This window comes from Lissotriton helveticus, chromosome 6 (assembly GCF_964261635.1).
Source record: "Lissotriton helveticus chromosome 6, aLisHel1.1, whole genome shotgun sequence".
Classification (NCBI taxonomy): domain Eukaryota; kingdom Metazoa; phylum Chordata; class Amphibia; order Caudata; family Salamandridae; genus Lissotriton; species Lissotriton helveticus.
This window is the reverse complement of record NC_136067.1, coordinates 184,464,966-184,482,000: the sequence shown is the minus strand read 5'-3', so window position 1 is coordinate 184,482,000 and position 17,035 is coordinate 184,464,966. Positions and strand designations below refer to the sequence as shown.

General features: G+C 41.5%; 1 protein-coding gene across 1 annotated transcript in view; it reads right to left on the bottom strand.

Annotated features, from left to right (window-relative positions):
- Positions 1 to 17,035, bottom strand: part of PKHD1 (PKHD1 ciliary IPT domain containing fibrocystin/polyductin) — a 1,769,028-nt gene that overhangs the window by 1,534,364 nt on the left and 217,629 nt on the right. The gene's annotated exons all lie outside the window — the stretch shown is intronic.

Genomic DNA, 17,035 nt, shown 5'->3' with positions numbered 1-17,035 from the left:
AGAAACAGAGCTACCCACAACCCACCAATATAACAAGGTAATACCACTTCTACAGAGAGGTTTTGCACACAGAATCAGTTATCACCTTATAATTACATCTAGTATTCATGAAGCATTAGGAACCACTTGGAGGAACTATGGCGTGCAGACAAGTTCACAGAGAGACCAGTTGTATACTAGAGGATTGCCTTTCCTGGACAGAATGATACCAAAATGAGGTGGATAACTCCCAGTACAGTTATTTGTCCCGCCGTAGATGTCCAACCAGCCCACACTCCAGTGAGCAGAAGATCAAGGGATATATAAGGAGAAACTGCGGGGTTCCAACGCTGCCCAAAGATTGAAAGTCACAAGACCCTTGCGGATAAACAGTCCGTGGAGAGGATGATAGTAACGGTTTAAACCTTTTCTAAATTACAACGCGCCAGGAGGCAACGCGCTGCTTGGACCGCCTGTCACTTTAATGTCCACATAAGCACAGGGAGTTGACAAAACGAAATGAATCTAGACGCGCTAACGGCTTCTTGAAAGGGCAACACAGGGGTTTGTGTAGAAAGAAAAGCTTGTAAGATAAACATTACGCCGCTACCTCCTCTCATCCACACGGCCAAACTCTCCGCTGACACCCCGGGTCATCCAGTGCATCTCCTTCCTTCCGACGCTGGCACTAAGCTGCAATGTTGCTTGTCTTTCGTATTTTCCTCCGCTCCACCCGCTTCCGTGACCCTAGGTCACAAGTTAGCAAACAGTCTCCTGTCGAGTCGTGGGTGCGGACACAGCGCGCCTTCAGGCAGCTGACACTATGCGCCGTATTCCATACGATCCCAGCTGGCGCTTAACATCAAAGTTGTCAGACCCCCGCTATATGCAGCCGCCTCACACACTTCCTAGTTCCCTGTGGCAAGATCTCTCACAGTCTGCCTATCATGTGCGGGTACAGGCACAGTGCCCCTAAAGTCGCAGGCACTTCCAGGGATTACCTTGAGTTCTTATAAACGGAGACAGATACTTGTTAATTCTTGAACCTGCTGTCGCTCCTCATTACGATTCTTCCCAGCGCTTCAGTCTGCCACGGGAGCATACGACTACTCTTCTTCTTCTACCTTCACCTTCCGTTCTCCAAGCGTGTTGAGGTCGCAGTCTCCAGAAGACCCTCGTCGCCAGTGTAGAAATGGCCATAAAACGAAGAGACGATATGTAGGATGAACATAAGTTATTTATTAGGTTCACAGAACAGGAGTAGGACCTAACGACCTCAGCCACAGCAACCTTCAATGGAGGCAGATTCTCTCACTCGCCGCCGGCGCTCTCCTTGGAACGCTGGCCGCGGTGACATTCTAAGTGATGTCACCGCGAGCAGCACCATTACAAGCGGAGACGCTGGGGGCGCAATAGGTGGACGATACCACACAGTTGTAGATGTTGAGGCTGTTAGGTCTTCCCTTTCCAGCTGCCGACTACGCCAGTGTAAGATACTGTACAGCTGGAAAGATCACGCAGGACACCAGGATGTAAAAAAGAGGTTCTGGTTTATTCCAAGAAAAGGGAAAACCCAACCAGCCACAGCCAGTTAAGGTAACAGCTCACAGCCAGTCCAAGTAACAGCACATTTCAAATAATACATTCTACTCAGAAAACTTAGAACCTAGGTAACCATAGTACCATGACATCATAGACATGCAAGTCTCAGATGCCACACAGGTGCTGCTAAAGCAAGCTAAAAACACACTCAATGTGGTCTAACTCTAAATGACGGCGCAAGAGTTGTCCGAAGTATGGCATGGAGCTGTCTCCAAGCTGCTAGTGATTGACGTCTCGTGTCTTAGGGCTTGCTAGTAATATACTGTAGAATAATTGTGCTCAAAAGTCGCCAAATGGAAGTTAGAGGGTGGACACCAGGGAGACCAATGCATGCTGACAAAAGAAAGGAGATTGTGAAGCTCCACTGAGCACCTGCGACATCAGTGAGCTGTGTTACCTGCACATTCACATGTTTCTTAGATGGTCCTGACGTGAAAGAAATCGTGCTGTTATAGCGTCATGTATAACAGTGATATACAGGCAGTCTAAAAGGTTCTGAATCATGCTTTTTGTGCATTGTGCTTGGTGATTTGTGGCGCATATTCTAAGATGTGTTTCAAGGCGTGTGCCTTTTCGCACTCAGCTAAAAATCGAGGGGCAAATTTATCAAAAGAGTCACATGGCATCTAGCCGATGTGAGACTCGAGCCTGGCTTCCCAGTTCTAATGTCATCAGCTCTGGCCATTACACGACATCATCCCCTTTTCATGCACCTTACAGTTGCAGCTCTGGAAACTGGAGCTGAAAAACGTTTAAAGAATGTGAAAGAGATTCTGCCATAAGGCTGTGGCATTATTCCCACTGTTGCTTGCAGACCTTGAAGTTAAAACCGAATCCTCCGAAGTCACCAACAACATACCCATAGCTAAGGTCCATTCGTACCTTGATTCTGACTGCATTGAAACTCAATAAGTGGAGGGCGGAGCTGGGGGAGGAAGAGGGGAGAAGGAAGGAGGTCGGAGGGTTGCTATTAGTGCAAGTGATAGATAACAAAGAAGTTACCATTGATTCTGACTACAGTGAAACTCGATTATAGGCAGGGCAGGCCGGAGGAAGATGGAGGGGAGAAAGAAGTTACCATGATTCTGACTGCATAAGTTTTGTGAAAATGTGTCCAAGAGTTTCCAAATGTATAAGCAAAACAAAAAAAAGAATTCCCTGTAGAATATTTCCAGTCCAAAAGATCGCCCGACATGGAAAGGTCCACAGAGGAGTGAGTATTACCACTTTATTTCATGGAGGTTGCGGCGCCGTTGCAGGATAAGTAGCCTCACATCAATTCAAAAAGTCCCAAACCCGACGCGTTTCATGCTGAGAAGCACTTAGTCATGGGTTAAACAGCTTGCTGGTTGCTCGTGAAAAGCCAACACTTTTACAGGCATCTAATTATACTTCACAGTTCCCGCCCTGCTGGGTGTGGCCACCCGTTGCCTCGTGGTCCTTGTAGTGCCTGTGTTTTACTCAGGTGAGTTGCCACTTCACTGCAATATTACCCCAAAATACATCCAACGTGGGTCTGTGTGGCTCCAGTCTTGCAACACACCACACTTGATAACCACCATCACCGGCTCCCTTCCATAGCACTGCAGCGTTTACCATCAGAGCAGGGCTGCTTGCACAGCGGGCTTCCTGCGGCCCAGGTGTGGCCGCTACTATCCAATCCAAAAGATCGCCCGACATGGAAAGGCCCACACAGGAGTGAGTATTACCACTTTATTTCATGGAGGTTGCGGCGTTGTTGCAGGATAAGTAGCCTCACATCAATTCAAAAAGTCCCAAACCCGACGCGTTTTGTGCAGAGAAGCACTTAGTCATGGGTTAAACAGGCTGGCTGGTTGCTCGTGAAAAGCCAACACTTTTACAGGCATCTAATTATACTTCACAGTTCCCGCCCTGCTGGGCGTGGCCACCCCGTGGCCTCGTGGTCCTTGTAGTGCCTGTGTTTTACTCAGGTGAGTTACCACTTCACTGCAATATTACCTATAGAATATATACATATATTTGCCATTAGATATCTATTCCAAACTGGAAATGTCTGTGGCTAGTGGAGCAGTGATATTGGGAGTGATATTCAATGCCTCTGTTTTCTCTCTCATTCATTATCCATTCCTGTTACTCAGCTTCTACTACTTATTTCACTTTTGCATGGTTAGCAGACCTGGTGCAGGGCTTAGGAGAGCATCATTTAAAGTTGGATTCAAGTGAAAGCTTAGGGCTTTCTGACAGACTGCCTAGTTCATGCTGTTGCACAAACCTGCATGATTCATTCTGATGCCACACATTCTTGGATATTTAATATTCGACCAAGCTGCAGCAGAAGGGTAGTTCAGAATGGTCAGAATTAATTGGAGTTAAACAAGAGATGGGCATCTAGCATAAAGCAGACATAACAGACACTAGTCAAGTTTTCTTTGTCTTCCGTACCTAAGAAGTTCCTTCGGCACTACCACCTCCTATTCAAGAGACAAACAGGTACATGCATCAACGGTTTTTGCCATTGCAAACGGTGCAAATTCGCAAAAATCGTCCGTTTGCGATCGCGAATTGGCCTTTGGAGATGCATGAAAGTGTTTCCTATACGCAATTTAAGAATGCACAATTATTTGTAATTTCCTAAATTGCAATTGCACTTAAGGAATCGCAATTTGCGATTCCTTAAATGCAATGCTAGAAGCACTTTCAAATAGCGATTTTGCTATTTGGGAGAGCAATTTACAGACAAATCCAACTTGTCTGTAATTTGCAAAAACTTTGATAAATGCACTAAAATGCTTTTTTTAAAGTTTTAGGTTACACACACACCCAAGGGCATGTGTGTGCACAACATGTGTGCACATCACAATTTTAGGGGTGCAACAGGGTGTCATTTTGTACCTACTGGTACTCGCAAATTGTGCATGCAATTTCCCATTCATTCCTATGGGCCTAAAGGCCCATAGGAATGAATGGGAAGTCATTCTTTAATTGCGACTCGCAATTTGCGAGTCGCAATCAAGGAATGATTAGGAATCGCTATTTTTATAGTGATTCCTACATGCATAGGCTTTTACGAGCCCTTAATAGCGATTCCTTAATAATTGCAATTAAGGACTCGCAAAAGCCTACTTTGATGCATGTGCCCATAAGACCGTCACAGGGTCCTATTCAGTAGTAACTTCCACCATAACCTTAACACCTCATGAAATATTCTTCAGAGATTCAAAGAAAATTGTATTATTTGTTAATCAATGTATTTAACTTGTTATGCAAACTTGATTAAACTGAAGCCTTTGTTCTGTCATATTTAAGAGAAAATACAGCTATCTGGATTATTCCACTGGTTGAGATAAATAATCCATTACTGTGTAAGTTTTTCATCCATCTGGGATCAGATGGAAAAACAAATTTAAGTTGCAAGGGCTTTCATATAGCGATAGTTGTTGAACCTAAGAAAGGATTCTCATGACTTTTTTAACTGTAGTATCCCACATTCAAATGTTTAGTGGTAGAGACAGGGTGGCAAAAAGAAAAAAGTGTATCATTGTGTTGGAAAGCCATCCCGCTTGCCCTGTGCACCCCTATTTCTTGCTGACTGGTACTGGTGGCAACTGACTGTCGCTGGGATCTGTCTAATCAGGCCCAGGTCCAGTGCTATGTTGCAAACACAGTGAAAACATACACATACATGAAGGTATAGTATATATTAGGGTGCACTTATAATTGGCATGACCTACCCTATAAGACCCTAGTAGATAATAGGGCAGGGGATTAAAACTACCTATAAGTCTCAAGTATATAATAGAGCAAGGCAGTTTAGAGGCCAGTAGCCCTTTCTTCACTTCCATGTGTGCACTGCTGAGAGCCTGAGGCCATTTTAAATGCAGCCCTGTGTTGCAGCACTGCTTGCACAGGTAAATTGTGCCCAAACTCGATTTTGTTGGTATATGGACCTAAAAAGTGAAAGAATACAGTGTTTTGGAATTTTAGGTACCCCCCAGGGACTCCCCTAGTTGTTCCGGGGTTGGGGTGCCTGGGGATAGAGAAATTGCACATTTCACTTTCCCCATTGTAGTAAAATGCCTTGCCAAAATCGACCAAAGTCTGTGGAGTGAGGAACTACACTATTCTGGCATATTCAGGATCCCCACATATTCAGGATCCCCTAGGTGTCGTGGGGTGGGAAGGGGTCCCGTAACTATAAACAGGGGCCTTATAAAAGATGTTTTATGTGCCCCGGTGATGAAGAAATTGCACATCGCAATTTCCCAATTTTAGATGGCTAGCCCCATAGGATGACATGGCAATAGTTTATGAATGAATAACTATTGCTAGGAATTAAATAAAATACAGTTCAAGGACTTAGGAGAATGGTACGGATGAATCTAGCAATATGCCATTGTTGAATTTATCCTAAAGTATACATAAAATAAGTTATAAGACTTTCTTGTCTGAAAGCCAAAATTCAGCCTTCCTGGCCTCTTCCCTGATTAGTCATAGTTAATAGCATTAGCCAGGCTGTTTCGATGAAGTGATACGTGGCTCTCCCAGGTAGAGAGAGCTCTGCTACACAGGAATGCCAGAGCAGGGGGGAGAGGTCTTAAAGCATGAAGATTTAAAGGGAGATAGGACAGGCAGTGAATGCCAGGTCCATCTACCCCCCTAATCCCTCTGACCCAGCCAGATGGCAGGCTTAAGGCAGGAATTTGCAGATGATAGGGGGAGGAGAGGGTAACTAGTCAAAAAATCGAGTCTTTAATTTCGACTAGACAAAATATTGGGGTCGATTCCGATTCGGGAAAAAAAAACGTCCATACGATTTGTATCCGGAGCCCTCTCCGTACGAATCGTACCCGTCCGTCCGAGTTGCCAAGTACGATCCGCATTCCGTGAATCCGTCCGAATCGTCGCGATCCGTACACATACCCTACGACCCGACGAGTACGATCCGGACCGGAGTATGAGGACGCGATTCGTACGGTCCATGTCAGGTAAGGGCGAGTCGTACGGAAAAGCACACAAATATATACACACCGTACGGTCCGTACCCCCCATGATCGCAGGGGTACGCACCGTACCCCTGCGATCATGGGGTGTACGAGCCGTACCCCCATTGTACGGTCGGTGTACGTGCGGCGGTGTACGTGCCGTACCCCCATTGTATGATCGGTGTACGTGCCGTACCCCCATTGTACGATCGGTGTACGAGCCGTACACCGATCGTACGATCGGCGTACGAGCCGTACACCAATCGTACGATGGGTGTACGGCTCGTACACCGATCGTACAATGGGGGTACGGCTCGTACACCCATCGTACAATGGGGTACGGCTCGTACACCCATCGTACAATGGGGTACGGCACGTACACCGATCGTACAATGGGGTACGGCACGTACACCGATCGTACAATGGGGTACGGCACGTACACCGATCGTGCAATGGGGAACGGCTCGTACACCCATCGTACAATGGGGTACGGCACGTACACCGATCGTACAATGGGGTACGGCACGTACCCCGATCGTACAATGGGGTACAGCACGTACACCCATCGTACAATGGGGTACGGCTCGTACACCCATCGTACAATGGGGGTATGGCTCGTACACCCCATGATCGCAGGGGTACGGTGCATACCCCTGCGATCATGGGGGGGTACGAGCCGTACCCGGGGGGGACGTTCCGTACCTGTTTCGGCGCGAACTCTGCTTTTACGGCTGTTTTCAGCTCCCGCAGAAAAAAGGTCGTACGGAGTGTCGTCAACACGGATCGTACTTCCTGGTTCGGAAATGGCTGCCAATTTACGTACGGACGTGGCGTACAGCGTCGGCCGGAGTGAATCCGTATGTACTTTTTATTTGTACGGTGTTTGGTACGAGTCGTACGGAGTGGCGCTTTGGGTTAGGATCGTACTTGCTAGTTCGTACGGGGACGTTGTAGGTGTACGATTCGTACGGGAAAAGGCTCCGTACAGCTAATCGGAGCGCTTTTTACCGGATCAGAATCGACCCCATTGAGTAAAAAAATATAGAATAGACATAATATCGACTAGACATAATATAGACTACAAAAATATCGACTTGAAAAATATAATATCGAATAGAATAGCAATAACATCGAATCAAAAAAATATAATGGACATAATATCGACTAGACAGAATATAGACAACAAAAATATCGAATTTAAGGTAATTTAATATTAATGTTTATTTTTGTGTAATATAATTCTGTAGCGGGTTGTGGGTTTATAGGGGAATAGGGTGGGAAGTAATTTAATTATAATTAATTAAATATGGTATTTTATTTACTGGTATTTATTTAGAATTAATTGTTAAATAATTATGAATTGGTAATTAATTAAAATATAATTGGTAATTAATTTTAATTGATCAATTGATAAATATTTAAATTAATTAATATTTGGTAATTAATTAAAATATAATTGGTAATTAATTTGAATTGATTAATTGATAAATAATTTGTTTTTAGTAATTTATTTTCTGTAACGGGTTGTGGGTTTATAGGGGAATAGGGTGGGAAGTAATTTAATTATAATTAATGAATTATGTTATTTATTGGTATTTATGTAGAATTATTTGTTAATTAATTATTAATTGGTAATTAATTAAAATAATAATTGGTAATTAATTGTAATTGATTAATTGATAAATAATGTATTTTTAGTAATTTATTTTCTGTAGCGGGTTGTGGGTTTATAGGGGAATAGGGTGGGAAGTAATTTAATTTTAATTAATTAAATATGTTATTTAATTTATTGGTATTTATTTAGAATTAATTGTTAATTAATTATTAATTGGTAATTAAATAAAATATCATTGGTAATTACATTTTAATGATTCATTTTTAAATTGTAAAATAATTTATTGTTAATAGGTAATTAATTAGTATTTGTAGGTAATTCTTATTAGTAATATATTTGTATTTGTATATTTAATTAATTATTTAATATATTTTAAACAATTGTAAAATATTTTTATTAATTTGTAATTGGTATTACTATTTATGTTATTTTAATTTATATATGAAGTATTTATTTTCCCTACTATTGCACTCACTGGAGTTGGGATAGTAATTTTTACCCCTATGCTATCCAACGCTTTCCCTACTATTGTACTCTCTCGAGTGGGAATAGTAATTTTTACCCCTACGCCATCCAACGCTTTCCCTACTGTTGCACTTGCTGGAGTGGGAATAGTAATTTTTACTCTTACGCTATCCAACTCTTTCCCTACTGTTGCACTCTCTGGAGTTTGAATAGTAATTTTAACCCCTACGCTATCCAACGCTTTCCTTACTGTGGCACTCACTAGAGTGGGAATAGTAATTTTTACCACTACGCTATCCAACGCTTTCCCTACTGTTGCACTCTCTGTAGTGGGAATAGTAATTTTTACCCCTATGCTATCCAACGCTTTCCCTACTGTTGCACTCTCTGGAGTGGGAATAGTAATTTTTACCCCTACGCCATCCAACGCTTTCCCCACTGTTGCACTCGCTGGAGTGGGAATAGTAATTTTTACCCCTACGCTATCCAACTCTTTCCCTACTGTTGCACTCTCTGGCGTTTGAATAGTAATTTTAACCCCTACGCTATCCAACGCTTTCCTTACTGTTGCACTCACTGGAGTGGGAATAGTAATTTTTACCCCTACGCTATCCAACGCTTTCCCTACTGTTGCACTCTCTGGAGTGGGAATAGTAATTTTTACCCCTACGCTATCCAACGCTTTCCCTACTGTTGCACTCTCTGGAGTTGGAATAGTAATTTTTACCCCTACGCCATCCAACGCTTTCCCTACTGTTGCACTCGCTGGAGTGGGAATAGTAATTTTTACCCCCACGCTATCCAACGCTTTCCCTACTCTTGCAATCGCTGCAGTGGGAATAGTAATTTTTACCCCTATGCTATCCAACGCTTTCCCTACTGTTGCAATCGCTGGAGTGGGAATAGTAATTTTTACCCCTACGCTATCCAACGCTTTCCCTACTGTTGCACTCTCTGGAGTGGGAATAGTCATTTTTACCCCTACGCTCTCCAACCCTTTCCCTACTGTTGCGCTCTCTGGAGTGGGAATAGTAATTTTTACCCCTACGCTATCCAACGCTTTCCCTACTGTTGCGCTCTCTGGAGTGGGATTAGTAATTTTTACCCCTACGCTATCCAACGCTTTCCCTACTGTTGCACTCTCTGGAGTGGGAATAGTAATTTTTACCCCTAAGCTATCCAACGCTTGCCCTACTGTTGCACTCTCTGGAGTGGGAATAGTTATTTTTACCCCTACGCTATCCAACGCTTTCCCTACTGTTGCACTCTCGGGAGTGGGAATAGTAATTATTTAAATAATAATTGGTCATTAATTGTAATTGATTAATTGATAAATAATGCATTTTTAGTAATTTATTTTCTGTAGCGGGTTGTGGGTTTATAGGGGAATAGGGTGGGAAGTAATTTAATTTTAATTAATTAAATATGTTATTTAATTTATTGGTATTTATTTAGAATTAATTGTTAATTAATTATTAATTGGTAATTAAATAAAATATCATTGGTAATTACATTTTAATGATTCATTTTTAAATTGTAAAATAATTTATTGTTAATAGGTAATTAATTAGTATTTGTAGGTAATTCTTATTAGTAAAATATTTGTATTTGTATATTTAATTAATTATTTAATATATTTTAAACAATTGTAAAATATTTTTATTAATTTGTAATTGGTATTACTATTTATGTTATTTTAATTTATATATGAAGTATTTATTTTCCCTACTATTGCACTCACTGGAGTTGGGATAGTAATTTTTACCCCTATGCTATCCAACGCTTTCCCTACTATTGTACTCTCTCGAGTGGGAATAGTAATTTTTACCCCTACGCCATCCAACGCTTTCCCTACTGTTGCACTTGCTGGAGTGGGAATAGTAATTTTTACTCTTACGCTATCCAACTCTTTCCCTACTGTTGCACTCTCTGGAGTTTGAATAGTAATTTTAACCCCTACGCTATCCAACGCTTTCCTTACTGTTGCACTCACTGGAGTGGGAATAGTAATTTTTACCACTACGCTATCCAACGCTTTCCCTACTGTTGCACTCTCTGTAGTGGGAATAGTAATTTTTACCCCTATGCTATCCAACGCTTTCCCTACTGTTGCACTCTCTGGAGTGGGAATAGTAATTTTTACCCCTACGCCATCCAACGCTTTCCCCACTGTTGCACTCGCTGGAGTGGGAATAGTAATTTTTACCCCTACGCTATCCAACTCTTTCCCTACTGTTGCACTCTCTGGCGTTTGAATAGTAGTTTTAACCCCTACGCTATCCAACGCTTTCCTTACTGTTGCACTCACTGGAGTGGGAATAGTAATTTTTACCCCTACGCTATCCAACGCTTTCCCTACTGTTGCACTCTCTGGAGTGGGAATAGTAATTTTTACCCCTACGCTATCCAACGCTTTCCCTACTGTTGCACTCTCTGGAGTTGGAATAGTAATTTTTACCCCTACGCCATCCAACGCTTTCCCTACTGTTGCACTCGCTGGAGTGGGAATAGTAATTTTTACCCCCATGCTATCCAACGCTTTCCCTACTCTTGCAATCGCTGGAGTGGGAATAGTAATTTTTACCCCTACGCTATCCAACGCTTTCCCTACTGTTGCAATCGCTGGAGTGGGAATAGTAATTTTTACCCCTACGCTATCCAACGCTTTCCCTACTGTTGCACTCTCTGGAGTGGGAATAGTCATTTTTACCCCTACGCTCTCCAACCCTTTCCCTACTGTTGCGCTCTCTGGAGTGGGAATAGTAATTTTTACCCCTACGCTATCCAACGCTTTCCCTACTGTTGCACTCTCTGGAGTGGGATTAGTAATTTTTACCCCTACGCTATCCAACGCTTTCCCTACTGTTGCACTCTCTGGAGTGGGAATAGTAATTTTTACCCCTAAGCTATCCAACGCTTGCCCTACTGTTGCACTCTCTGGAGTGGGAATAGTTATTTTTACCCCTACGCTATCCAACGCTTTCCCTACTGTTGCACTCTCGGGAGTGGGAATAGTAATTATTTAAATAATAATTGGTCATTAATTGTAATTGATTAATTGATAAATAATGTATTTTTAGTAATTTATTTTCTGTAGCGGGTTGTGGTTTTATAGGGGAATAGGGTGGGAAGTAATTTAATTTTAATTAATTAAATATGTTATTTAATTTATTGGTATTTATTTAGAATTAATTGTTAATTAATTATTAATTGGCAATTAAATGAAATATAATTGGTAATTAAATTTTTATGATTAATTTTTAAATTGTAAAATAATTTATTGTTAATAGGTAATTAATTTGTATTAGTAGGTAATTCTTATTAGTAAAATATTTGTATTTGTATATTTAATTAGTTATTTAATATATTTTAAACAATTGTAAAATATTTTTATTAATTTGTAATTGGTATTACTATTTATGTTATTTTTATTTATATATGAAGTACTTATTTTCCCTACTATTGCACTCACTGGAGTTGGGATAGTAATTTTTACCCCTACGCTATCCAACGCTTTCCCTACTGTTGCACTCTCTCGAGTGGGAATAGTAATTTTTACCCCTACGCCATCCATTGCTTTCCCTACTGTTGCACTTGCTGGAGTGGGAATAGTAATTTTTACTCTTACGCTATCCAACTCTTTCCCTACTGTTGCACTATCTGGAGTTTGAATAGTAATTTTAACCCCTACGCTATCCAACGCTTTCCCTACTGTTGCACTCGCTGGAGTGGGAATAGTAATTTTGACCCCTACGCTATCCAACGCTTTCCCTACTGTTGCACTCTCTGTAGTGGGAATAGTAATTTTTACGCCTACGCTATCCAACGCTTTCCCTACTGTTGCACTCTCTGGAGTGGGAATAGTAATTTTTACCCCTACGCCATCCAACGCTTTCCCTACTGTTGCACTCGCTGGAGTGGGAATAGTAATTTTTACCCCTACGCTATCCAACTCTTTCCCTACTGTTGCACTCTCTGGAGTTTGAATAGTAATTTTAGCCCCTACGCTATCCAACGCTTTCCTTACTGTTGCACTCTCTGGAGTGGGAATAGTAATTTTTACCCCTACGCTATCCAACGCTTTCCCTACTGTTGCACTCTCTGGAGTGGGAATAGTAATTTTTACCCCTACGCTATCCAACGCTTTCCCTACTGTTGCACTCTCTGGAGTTGGAATAGTAATTTTTACTCCCACGCTATCCAAGGCTTTCCCTACTGTTGCAATCGCTGGAGTGGGAATAGTAATTTTTACCCCTACGCTATCCAACGCTTTCCCTACTGTTGCACTCTCTGGAGTGGGAATAGTAATTTTTACCCCTACGCTATCCAACTCTTTCCCTACTGTTGCGCTCTCTGGAGTGGGAATAGTAATTTTTACCCCTACGCTATCCAACGCTTTCCCTACTGTTGCACTCTCTGGAGTGGGATTAGTAATTTTTACCCCTACGCTATCCAACGCTTTCCCTACTGTTGTACTCTCTGGAGTGGGAATAGTAATTTTTACTCCTACGCTATCCAACGCTTTGCCTACTGTTGCACTCTCTGGAGTGGGAATAGTATTTTTTACCCCTAAGCTATCCAACGCTTTCCCTACTGTTACACTCTCTGGAGTGGGAATAGTAATTTTTACCCCTACGCTATCCAACGCTTTCCCTACTGTTGCAATCTCGGGAGTGGGAATAGTAATTTTTACCCCTACGCTATCCAACGCATTCCCTACTGTTGCACTCTCTGGAGTGGGAATAGTAATGTTTACCCCTACACTATCCAATGCTTTCCCTACTGTTGCACTCGCTGGAGTGGGAATACTCATTTTTACCTCTACACTATCCAACGCTTTCCCTACTGTTGCACTCACTGGAGTCGTTACTGTAAATTTAAACCTCTCGTTATCCTACGGTAAAAACATTGTATATGTTTTGTTAATAATATGTACATATATATATATATGTATTAAAAATAAAAATACATTTTAAAGTTACATTAATTATTACTTAATTGTATGTTTATTTAAGTATTTTAAATAAGTTAAAATTAATTGTATTTATTATTATATTACTTTTAAATTACTTTTGAGACATTTAAAAAATTAGATATTTTGACAGTCTATATTTTTTACACTCGATATTTTGGAGTCGATATTTTTGTACTTACCTGTTTTAAGATAGGAAGTCGATATTTTTGCAGTCTATATTTTTACCTCGATATTTTGTCATCTCGATATTTTGACTGTCGATATTCTGTCAGTGATCTGGAGGAGAGCTATGGAAATAAACCACACTGGAGGTTGGTTTAAGTAGTTCTTGCTTCTCTGCTGAGATGTTGCATTTTGGAGGGAAAGTGCTTTCTGGGAGAAGATTATGCCACACTTTGTAGGAAGTGATCATGCTCTGGCGGTTGGCCTGCACCTCATTGGGCAAGAGTGCTCTCTTGCTTGATCCCAGAGAACACTGAAGAAATATTGAGAGGCGCAGTGCCTCTCAGGTCTACTGTGTGCAACTAAGAGAAGAAGTCTTGCCAAGCTAGAAACTTGCTTAACTCCATCAGCTCCTGCATTCTGTCTGATTGCACCTGCTGTTTTATCTGGGATGACAGCCCTTTAGATGGACCTTGCTTCAAGAGGAATAAAGAGTGGACTCCCTGCAAGTTCCAGGTTAACAGAACTCACCTGGACCATCTCCACCAAGAATCTCCATCCTGGAGGGCATCAAGTGGATATGTGAGGGTTTTGTCCAAGTGAATTGTGGGAACTGGAGCCACAAACTTTCCAGGACCATCTTGGAGATTCCATACCCTTGGATTGTGTTTGGACACTTTGGAACCCCCAAGGGAACCTCAGGAAGATGTTACAGAAGTTTGGAGCAACTTTGGAAAAAAACTCCAGAGGGGGACTAACTCAACCGCAAGAGCCAAGCCGGCGAACTTCAATCACAATCTGGCCTGCTCTGCTGGTTTGTCCCGCTGAACAGCTCTGGAGGTCCGGCTTCGAGAGTTTGACCGGGAGCTCCCTAGAAAGCAAGCCGGCTAACCCTCACTGAACCTGGACTGGTGAAGAGCATAGAGGGACCCTGGCTGAAAAAGCTCCAGAAACGTTTCTAAGACTGAAAGTAAAATCTCTATCACAAAGGGTATCCAAGCAGGGCTCCATTGGGGTCTGCCTAAAACGTAGATTTTGTCCCGCTTGCGGTCAAGCACAACCAGATGTCCCAAAGTGGCCCTACAGGTTTCTCAGTGCTATATAGTGCTAAGTCTTTAAAAATCCCTACATTGGATTTTTGATGTTTGGTGTCAGATTTTTATTGCGTGCTGTGTCTTAATTATTTACTGAGTTGTTGTTTTTAAATGCTTCAAATACCTGTCTCCTAAGTTAAGTCTGCCTGCTCGCAGCCAAGCTACCCAGGGTTGAGCATGGGAATAATTTATTGAGACCTGTACTGAACCCAATACTGTGTTAATGGCCTTATTGCCAGTGGTAGATGCATATTTACCACTACTAATAATCCACTTTCCAATACCAGAAAGGCGCAATTACAACATCTGACCTCTTGTTTAATCTTTTTTGATGAGTTATTCACCTACCTTACATTTCGCCTGCTACAACGAGTGTAGAAAAAAAAGTGTTCCTTATTTTTACACAAGTCAAAAAAAAAATTTTGAGCAATGTTTCCCACTTGAAAAAAGTGAAAAAGAGAAATATTGAAATTGTTCACCTTACACTAGCATTTAACCATAGATAGGAGCTGTGGGTTTAGAGCTGACATATGCAAAAGACACAACCACTATTGTCCATTAGGTGGAGTATGACCATCACTTTTTTTGAATCACTAAAATATAAAGCTCTACGCATTTCGAAAGTATACAACTAAGTACGTCTGACTTTCTCATTTTTATGAATCAGCCATAAGTGTTTGTAACAGTTTTCTAGCATTTCGATTAAAGTGTGACTAAGAATGTTGCTAGTGGCTCCCACTCAGTGTGAATCCCCCTGTAATATGATGCAATAAGCAAGCATAGGGCATAAAGTATTTCTGATACCATGTGGTATTGAAATAAAGTGAGGGTTATAAATACTGGGGGCTGTATCCCCACATCATCACAAGCTTATTAAGTTGGAGCCATTGTAGGTTAGATAATAATTGGCTATTCCTTGGAAACATAATACTATTTGTCTGTTTAATTAACAGATTTGAACTTTGCCTAAATCGACCATCACTGCAAAAACCACACATACTGCATAAAAGTCACACATCGCATTTGACGGCTAGGCTTTTTCCACTCAAATCAGGGTGAAACCAGTGATGACATTAGCAGGGAGCAAATTAAGTCACTGTCCAGCTTAGCCATGGAAGCTTAAAAAGAAAACTGAACTCGCTTTTACAATGTGGATACTAAATCTGACACTGTTTGAGTTAGCGGTCATTGTGCCCGTTAAAGTGCTCAGGGGGAGATTCTCCGTAAGGGTTTTGGGGCTGTGCCCCACTGAAATTCCTACACATTCATGCACAAATATTAAATAGATCGAATTATTCAGAGATACAATCTTATCTTTAGACAAATCAATGTATTTAAGTCTGGACTGTTTGTCCCAGGCTGCCTGTCCTACCACCCTCTGAAGGAGACAGAGGCCCGATAGTAAATCAACTTACTGAACTGTGATGCATGACGTAGCGCTTACACTTCTAAAAACCCTTGTTGCCATTGTGATGGTATCCACAGTAGGCCAGTGACCCTATCAGCATCATGGTTTTGGGTGCCGGAGTCTCCATCCCTGCGTGATTCTAGACATCCGTCAATCACAGGCATAGATCCCACCCTTTCCTATTTGCCACACGTAAACGTGGATGCACGCACTTGCGATTTGTTGCCTTAATCTCAATAATGGTAAGTGTTATAATTCTAATCTTGTGTGTAGTATATTGTGCTGAAACCCCTAGTCATGCTTACTGCCCCCATTGTGACAACCCAGACACTGGTTGCACATTGCTGCCCCCTTTAAAAAGTAGAACTTCTGTATTCATTCCCCAGCGAAATTAATCCAAAAGACAAGTACGTATTTTTTTTCCTTTGCGAAGTTGATCCAAATATGCGAGTCAAGCCGAATAAGTGCTTATAGTAAAGACAGTATTCTGCTGTATTGCATTAAAACTGTCCCTATCTTCATGCCCTTAACAATAATGCCCCAAAATTGATTGATTTACCAACAATGAATGTTAAAAACATCTAGGCAAAGCATGTCAGCAATGTAGTTCTTCTCTTATTTCATATGCTTCCATTAATCTTGCATTCCCCAAGAGTGTTAGCTATTTATATCATGTTGTTTTTCTGTATTTTTTAAATGCATATTATTAGGCTTGTATCATGCCAGCGGTTTATGATGGGCTTTGATTGAGAGCTCTAGTGCCGATTCTGA